This window comes from Penaeus vannamei, chromosome 28 (assembly GCF_042767895.1).
Source record: "Penaeus vannamei isolate JL-2024 chromosome 28, ASM4276789v1, whole genome shotgun sequence".
NCBI classification, from domain to species: Eukaryota; Metazoa; Arthropoda; class Malacostraca; order Decapoda; family Penaeidae; genus Penaeus; species Penaeus vannamei.
The window spans coordinates 15,911,681-15,919,012 of NC_091576.1; the positions used below are offsets into that span (position 1 = coordinate 15,911,681).

The 7,332-nt window shown below is 33.9% G+C and overlaps 1 protein-coding gene across 5 annotated transcripts in view; it reads right to left on the bottom strand.

Annotated features, from left to right (window-relative positions):
* Nucleotides 1-6,175: 6,175 nt before the first annotated feature.
* Pli (E3 ubiquitin-protein ligase pellino) overlaps nt 6,176-7,332 on the bottom strand; it is a 116,082-nt gene continuing 114,925 nt past the window's right edge. For all 5 annotated transcript variants that reach the window (XM_027382962.2, XM_070141328.1, XM_070141327.1 and 2 more), the window contains one exon: nt 6,176-7,332. This exon is cut by the window's right edge and continues 1,935 nt beyond it. The gene's annotated coding sequence lies outside the window, so the exon portion shown is untranslated.

The following is a 7,332-nucleotide window of genomic DNA, read 5'->3' on the forward strand; positions in this document are numbered from 1 at the left end:
CTCAGAATAACATTTGTTAAGAAGCTTGTCTATAATTTTCATTAATATAAAATGTGAAACAATAAATTGCTTGTATGACCAAATGTAAAATATCCTATACTCAGAGGATAAATATATATCTGTTGAAATAAGCAAGTCCTTAACAAGGAAACATCATTATATATACACAAAAACTTCTGTTATGAAGCGGCAAACTGCCAGACGCAAAGCGGCACCTGATCAGATCTAGCTCATTTCTTATAAACACTGGGAAGGATAATGAGTGAACCTTTAAACAAAATTAAAAAACATACCAGAATCCACACAAACAAAAATCTCATAAGTTCAATGCAAACTGTTTATCAAAGCAATGTTCAAGCGAGCAAACTGCTCGGTAGGTCATAAGTGCCACAGTTTAACACATCAAAGAACCACTTATAATACACAATTAGGAGTGAAGTGGTAATGCTGGTTCCATACTTGTGTTTTTTTTTTGCCACACCATGAGCCTTACCCCAGCCCAAGCCCTAGGATAACTCTGGACCTATAAAAAAGAATCACAGTCTGTTTAGGGAATAAACTATGTACAGAGGTGCTCGAGTGAGTGACATGATCATACTGTGACTAGACCATCCATTCAGAAATCAAGTCTGTCATTCATTCAATCAAGTGATCAATCAGTCTCTTTCTCTCTCATCACACACAACTAGCAATCATAATCATCCAAATATGGACATGTATATACTGCATTACAAAGAATGGTACATGATGAATACATTTGCATGCCCCACTGACCTATATGGTATAGTGGCATGCTAGCAAGATTATTTCAGTGCTTGATATGCACAATGGTAACATAAAATACAAGTTTGGTGCCAAGTCCCAGTGCTATATATTTCAATCATATGAATGTATATGTATACATGTGAATACAAACTCTAAAATATCCTAAATCATTCTTTCAGGTTCATTCACATTTTCTTCTTTTCTTTAGTAAATTTTTCTTTTTCTTAAGAGGAATTATGCTGACAAGGCTCACTACAAATACACTGTAACACAATTGAAGATTCAGGAAATTCATTAAATTTTATATACTTTAAAAGAAGTCTGTTAGGAACCCAAAAATTAATGGAATATATAGCAGCATATCAATAATACCCAATATCAATACTCCACGCTGATTATATAAAATTTTCTACCATAAGGTTATATTTGGAAATTTACTAAAGGTAAAAAAAATGGAAACTGCAACTACCAAACAGAGATAGTAATGCTATGAAATCAAAAATTAAAAGAAAAAAATACTTATGCCCAATGAAAAAAAATAATTTCCAAATAGATTTCACTACATAATATAAGTAAAAAGTTATACTTGGACTGAAATATTCAATTTAGACTTCATTTATATTTTACTTAAATTATATTTCCAGTGATCTTAAAAGTTACATAACTTTCTTTAAACTTATTGGCTTGAGAAGACTACATTACATAAGCAATGTATACATGTAGGCATGTAGTGGTTATGCATTTGTGCATGTACATGGGTATGGGTGTCATGCATATGCATTTGTTTGTATCTGTTTTAGGGTGTGTATAAGTGAATGCATAATTCCAAGTGTTTGAGTATGTCTATGAATGTTTGAATGTACAGTTTACCCTTGACATAGTGGGCTCTACACAATCAATTGGGGTTAATGCAGAGAAAAATGCACTCATCTTTTTGTTATTGTATAACTTTGCTATCATTTCTTATCCCTATTACTGCACTTTATTCTGTATGAGTAAGAAAACACTGGCTGTGATCTGTGCGTTTATTTGCATACATATGCCTCATGTCAGAGCTGGTGTGAATTGTATGGCATGGGTAATTTTTTCTTGCCAGTAGAAAAAGCGTATTGTAGTATATAAAAGGATAATATTGGATAATTTCCCTTTTACCTAATATTCAAGTATGAACAATGAAATAAAGTGCCAGATACTCTGAACAATCTGCATTAACAGACTAAGGTTCTTTCCTTTTTTCCATATCAAGGACAAACTGTGCATTTCTGTAAGGTTTCTTTTTCTTCTTCAAATATCCAAATTTTGACCCTAAAACCAATTAGGAAATAGGTAGGACAAGATTTCTAAATCAGAGAACCTAATGTTATGAAAGCATTATTGAATAAGCTATCCTTCAAAATATAATTCAACAAATGCACACTTTCATTCACATACAGTCATATGCAATCAAACCTTCTTACCTATCAGTTTCACCCACTTCTCCACCCACTGTCCATATCTCATTATAAGAAAAACAAAGAAAACTGGCATAATGGTTTAACGCATGCATCCTTTGCATCCCTAAAATTGTATCTAGTAATGTAGTAGTAACAACAAATGACTATTGGGTGCTAATCTCATCATATATATGCTCTCTCCTGTATTTTGTTTTCCATTTACTGGCATTGAGTGTGACTTACTTTTGACAATGTTTTAATACATCCCTCTTTATTGCTCAACTAAGTCCAGTTCATATGTTACAAACATTCAAAATGCAGCCTTGAAACAACTTGCTATATTTCACTACTAGGTCGCCATTGTGTTTTATCATACATATATTAATAATTTGGTATATACTGTATGAAAAGTAATTTAAAAAATCTCACCAATGCACCATTTACTTCCAATAAAGAATGTTTACTCACCATACATATCTTCCTCTCTGTCTTTCTTTCTCTTTCTCTCTATCTCATTCTCACACTCCAGAAGTAGCTCCTTTCACCTCCTCTCACCACCACCTCTTTCCTCTGACCTCCTCTTCTTGCTCAAACCTCCTCTTACCACCACCTCTTTCCTCTGACCTCTTCTTCTTTCTCTCACCTCCTCTCACCACAACCTCTTTTCTCTTTGACCACCTCCTCTTCTTTCTCTCACCTCCTCTCGCCACGATCTCTTTCTCTTCTTCCTCTCACCTCTCACCACCACTTCCTCTTCCTCCTTTCACCTCCTCTCAACAGCACCACCTCTTCCTGCTCTCATCTCTTGCTGCCTCCTCCTCCTACTCCTCTTCTCCATCCTCTCCCTTCCTGGCTGGCTTCACCTGGCCGAGTCAAGAGTTCCTTGCCAACACAATTATCAGCTACTCACAGTAAGGGGCCCCACACTCTCATGGTTAGGGGGGGTATGGGGGTATGGGGGTGGGGGGATGTACAAGAGTGATAATAATAATAATTGTATATTACATCATCATCATCATCATCATCATCATCATCATAGCAATGACTAACTTCTAGGTCACCACATCTTGAGTACAAAAATAGCTCATTGATACAAAGGGACAACTTTTTTTTTTTCTCTTTTCTTTTTTTTTTTCTTTTATGTACAGCCTGTCTGTGTCACATGTCCACTCCTAATACCATCTGCTTATCCAACCTGTTCATTAGAAACTTTACAACATAATTAGCATTGTGTTCCTCTTAATATATAATGATCTTTTTGGACTGGATTTTTTTCTCTCAACAAATAACTCAAAAGGAATTTCATCACATATTGACATTACCCTTAATAATAGTAATGGTGATAATGCTATCATCAGATTTGATAATGCTATCATTGACAGTACACTAATAATAAAAATAAATGAATCAATGTAACAATAATTAAAATACCAGCTATAAAAAATGTAAAAAGGACAATAACATTATCATTGTTATCTGTATAACAAGAATAACATTTCATTATCATAATATAACAACTATCATAATCATTATTTCAATAATAATAGTCATTATAATCATTATCAAAATGATAATAATGATGATGACAATGATTATGATAATAGCAATAATAATGATAATAATGGTAACATAATAACAATAATAATATTAATACTAATAATGATATCAATATCAATAACCAATAATAATTATAAAAAAAATAATAATAATGAATTATATGCAATCAAAGCAAACAATCTTAAAAAACAAAGTTTAGAAGTAAAAGTGAGTTACTTTATCATCATCTGTCTCAACAATGTTAACACTTGTAGTGCCTCTGACACAGCTGGCCTTCTGTCTATCATTACACCATCTAGCACCAGCTGTAAGTGACAAATTATAATCCAGGAGCAAATTCTAAATTTAAAAGTAATGAATTACTGCTCAAATTCTTAAACTTTGGCTACAACAAGTCATATCACCCTGTATACTCTTCACATGTGACCACAGCAAGGCTTCGTAAATCTAACTGGCAACTCGTGACCGAGACTGCCATTAAGGGTCATACTCCAGGCTGAACTCGGAAAGTGTACAACAACAACGCCCTGCGACTTCAGCTCTTTAAATACACTCGATGTATAAGTCACAAAAACAGAATTCCTACCTACAAGAGGGTGAAGAAGAAGAAAAAAATATTACACTCAAATCAACCATTATCTTACCAATTAAACACTCTCCACATTTTGGGACCAATAACCAACTACTTAGTCTATCCTCATTTATGTTTACATATATATAAATATAAATACATATTTATATAAACATATATCCATGTCTTTTTTTAAATTTTAAGGTTATGTCTGGGTGTAATGGATGTGCTCTGGGAGAACACTACTCTTTTCAATTTCAGAGAATATAAGCATAAATATGTGTGTGTGTGTGTGTGTGTGTGTGTGTGTGTGTGTGTGTGTGTGTGTGTGTGTGCGTGTGTGTGCGTGTGCGTGTGCGTGTGCATGTGCGTGTGCGTGTGCGTGTGTGTGTGCGTGTACGTGTGTGCGTGTACGTGTGCGTGTACGTGTGTGCGTGTACGTGTGTGCGTGCGTGTGCGTGTGCGTGTGCATGTGCATGTGTGTGTGTGTGCATGTGCGTGTGTGCATGTACATGTCTGTGCTTGCCTATGTAATTGTGATTGCATATGTGTGATTGCATATCCGTGTATGTGTGTGCATGTACATGTCTGTGCTTGCCTATGTAACTGTGCTTGCATATGTGTGATTGTGTATAAGTGTGTGTGATTGCACATGTTTGTATGCACATATGTGTACACCCATCTTTGTGTGTGTGTTTGTGGGTATGTATTTGCATATGTGTTTGCAAGTATATGTACATGTACATGTGTATGGGTATGTAAATGTATACACATATATATACAAATATATATACTTCTGAGCATGTATGTGTAAATATACATGTGAGTGTGACAGTAGATTTTAGTGTGTGTGAGCTAGTCAGTATGAAGATGCATGTAGATTATGAGAGTGACTGTAGGCACAGGTGTATGCAAGTATCTGATTCCACATTCACCCTGTCAGCCCAGGATGTGTTGTAACCTCCACGAACGCAGCTCCAAAGATGCACCCACCAAGTCAGGCACAAATAATACATTTAACCCCTTGACAGCGGTTTTCTATTGCTTATCATTTACACTGAAGAGATGATCCTTTAATTTATACAGAACATCGACTGATGTGCAATGTATACCATATTTGTATGTGTAAATATTCCACACACAAATATCAAAAGTTATATCAGTGAGTATTTTGGTAATAAGGTCTGCATTTGCACTAACCTTGCTTTCATTTACAGCATATAACTGAGTAGTCTTAACTACTATCAAAATTTTTGATCAACAATGTATTACTGGATTTGATGAATATTATTTCCTGTATCAATTACATAATAAAATGAAATAATATACATAAATACATACAGAAGAGCAGCAAATAGAATATTATCATCCACCGTCCTCCTTCATCTAATCTGATATCCAAATGACAAAAATGTTTATCCCTTTCTCATCATTTTCCTGTAGCAATATAAATCCATCACAGTCTTTTCTTGGTCTTATCCTAGTGGACAAATCTAACACTCAAGACAACATTATGATGATATGATGCAACAACATTTCTCCCTGCAACCATAGCTCATTATACGTAGTTAGATTTCTGAAGATTTTAAATAGAATACATATTAGTTTCAAATACACAGTTGACACTACAGATATCAACTGATCTTCCTCGAGATATCTTTCTTAAAACATTTAATAACAAAGTCCCTGATAATAACACAAAAATAACTGAAAGCATCTCTGATTTGTTCTCATTCTTCCATTTTACTCTTAACACCGCCGTCAAGGGGTTATCACATAGATTGGATTAAATTCAAATGATAAAAGAGAAAAATGAAGTTTTAGTTCTGTCAAAGGCTTATAAACTCTCTTTGTATAACGAATACATTTTTAATACTCATGCTTCATCTCCTTTATGTATACTTGGAACAATACTTAAATTTTCCTTGCAAATGTTTTCTTTCTTTTTTTTACAGATTAAAGTTATACATCTTCCAAACAAGGACCCAATGTCAAAGTCATGAAAATCTGTCCCTTCTTGATCAAAGAATAGTGCAAGAATTTAATGTACAGCTCAACACGATAAATCTTATTTCAAGATATGTACTATAAGTGAAAATAGGCATTAATTAACAAGCAAAAAATATCTTTTAATCATTTTTTCTTTATACTTGGCTTTATTATTTCCCAACTCATTTTTGTTTGATTGGAAAAAACATACAGTCCAGTAAGAAAGAATATTCAAAATGCTTCTTTTTAAGAATGGACAATGAAATATCCCATATTAACACAAAAATATTAACATGCCATGATTTAATATTGTTTTGAGGATATTTGAAAACAAATTTTCAATTTCAAAAACTTTTGGCAACAGCAAAAGAAAGATTTCCTTGCAATTAACAAAGGGCATTTGGAATTTGGAGTAACTAATTATATCGCACATTTGTCTCTATTTTCCATCTTTATTTTCCTTCCAAGTACTTGGTGTCATCTATCCATATTTCCAAAAATGGCTTGACAGCTCAGCTTTCTCACCTAAGATCTTGTCCACAACAGACAGACATGACACACATAACTTCAGTGATTATACAGAGCTGGTAAAACACTAAATATGTATATATAATTTATACCTCATTCATCTCCACCTTCTCAATACAAAATATCCATTTCTCCTCTCAGATCTTTCTTCTGTTCCTGTGGTAAAACTTAAGTACTAGTTGACTGAAAAAGCATCTTTTACATAATTGGAATGCTCAATAGCTCAAATAAAGTGTCAATACTGGCTTTTCAACCTCAAATCTTGCATATCTGACAACAAATAATGGTCAGAAAATGGTGGTAGTTCAAAAGTCCCTTATCAACGCAGTCTTACAATATACCTTGTAACTGATAAGTGCCCTATGGAATAAAGCTGATAACATACATGCCATAATGCTGCATAGCCCTGTATGCAATAAATGGAAACAGCTGATTAAGAAGAAATATGGCAAGCACTTCTGTGGTTCTGTCTACAAGTAGCTATTATTT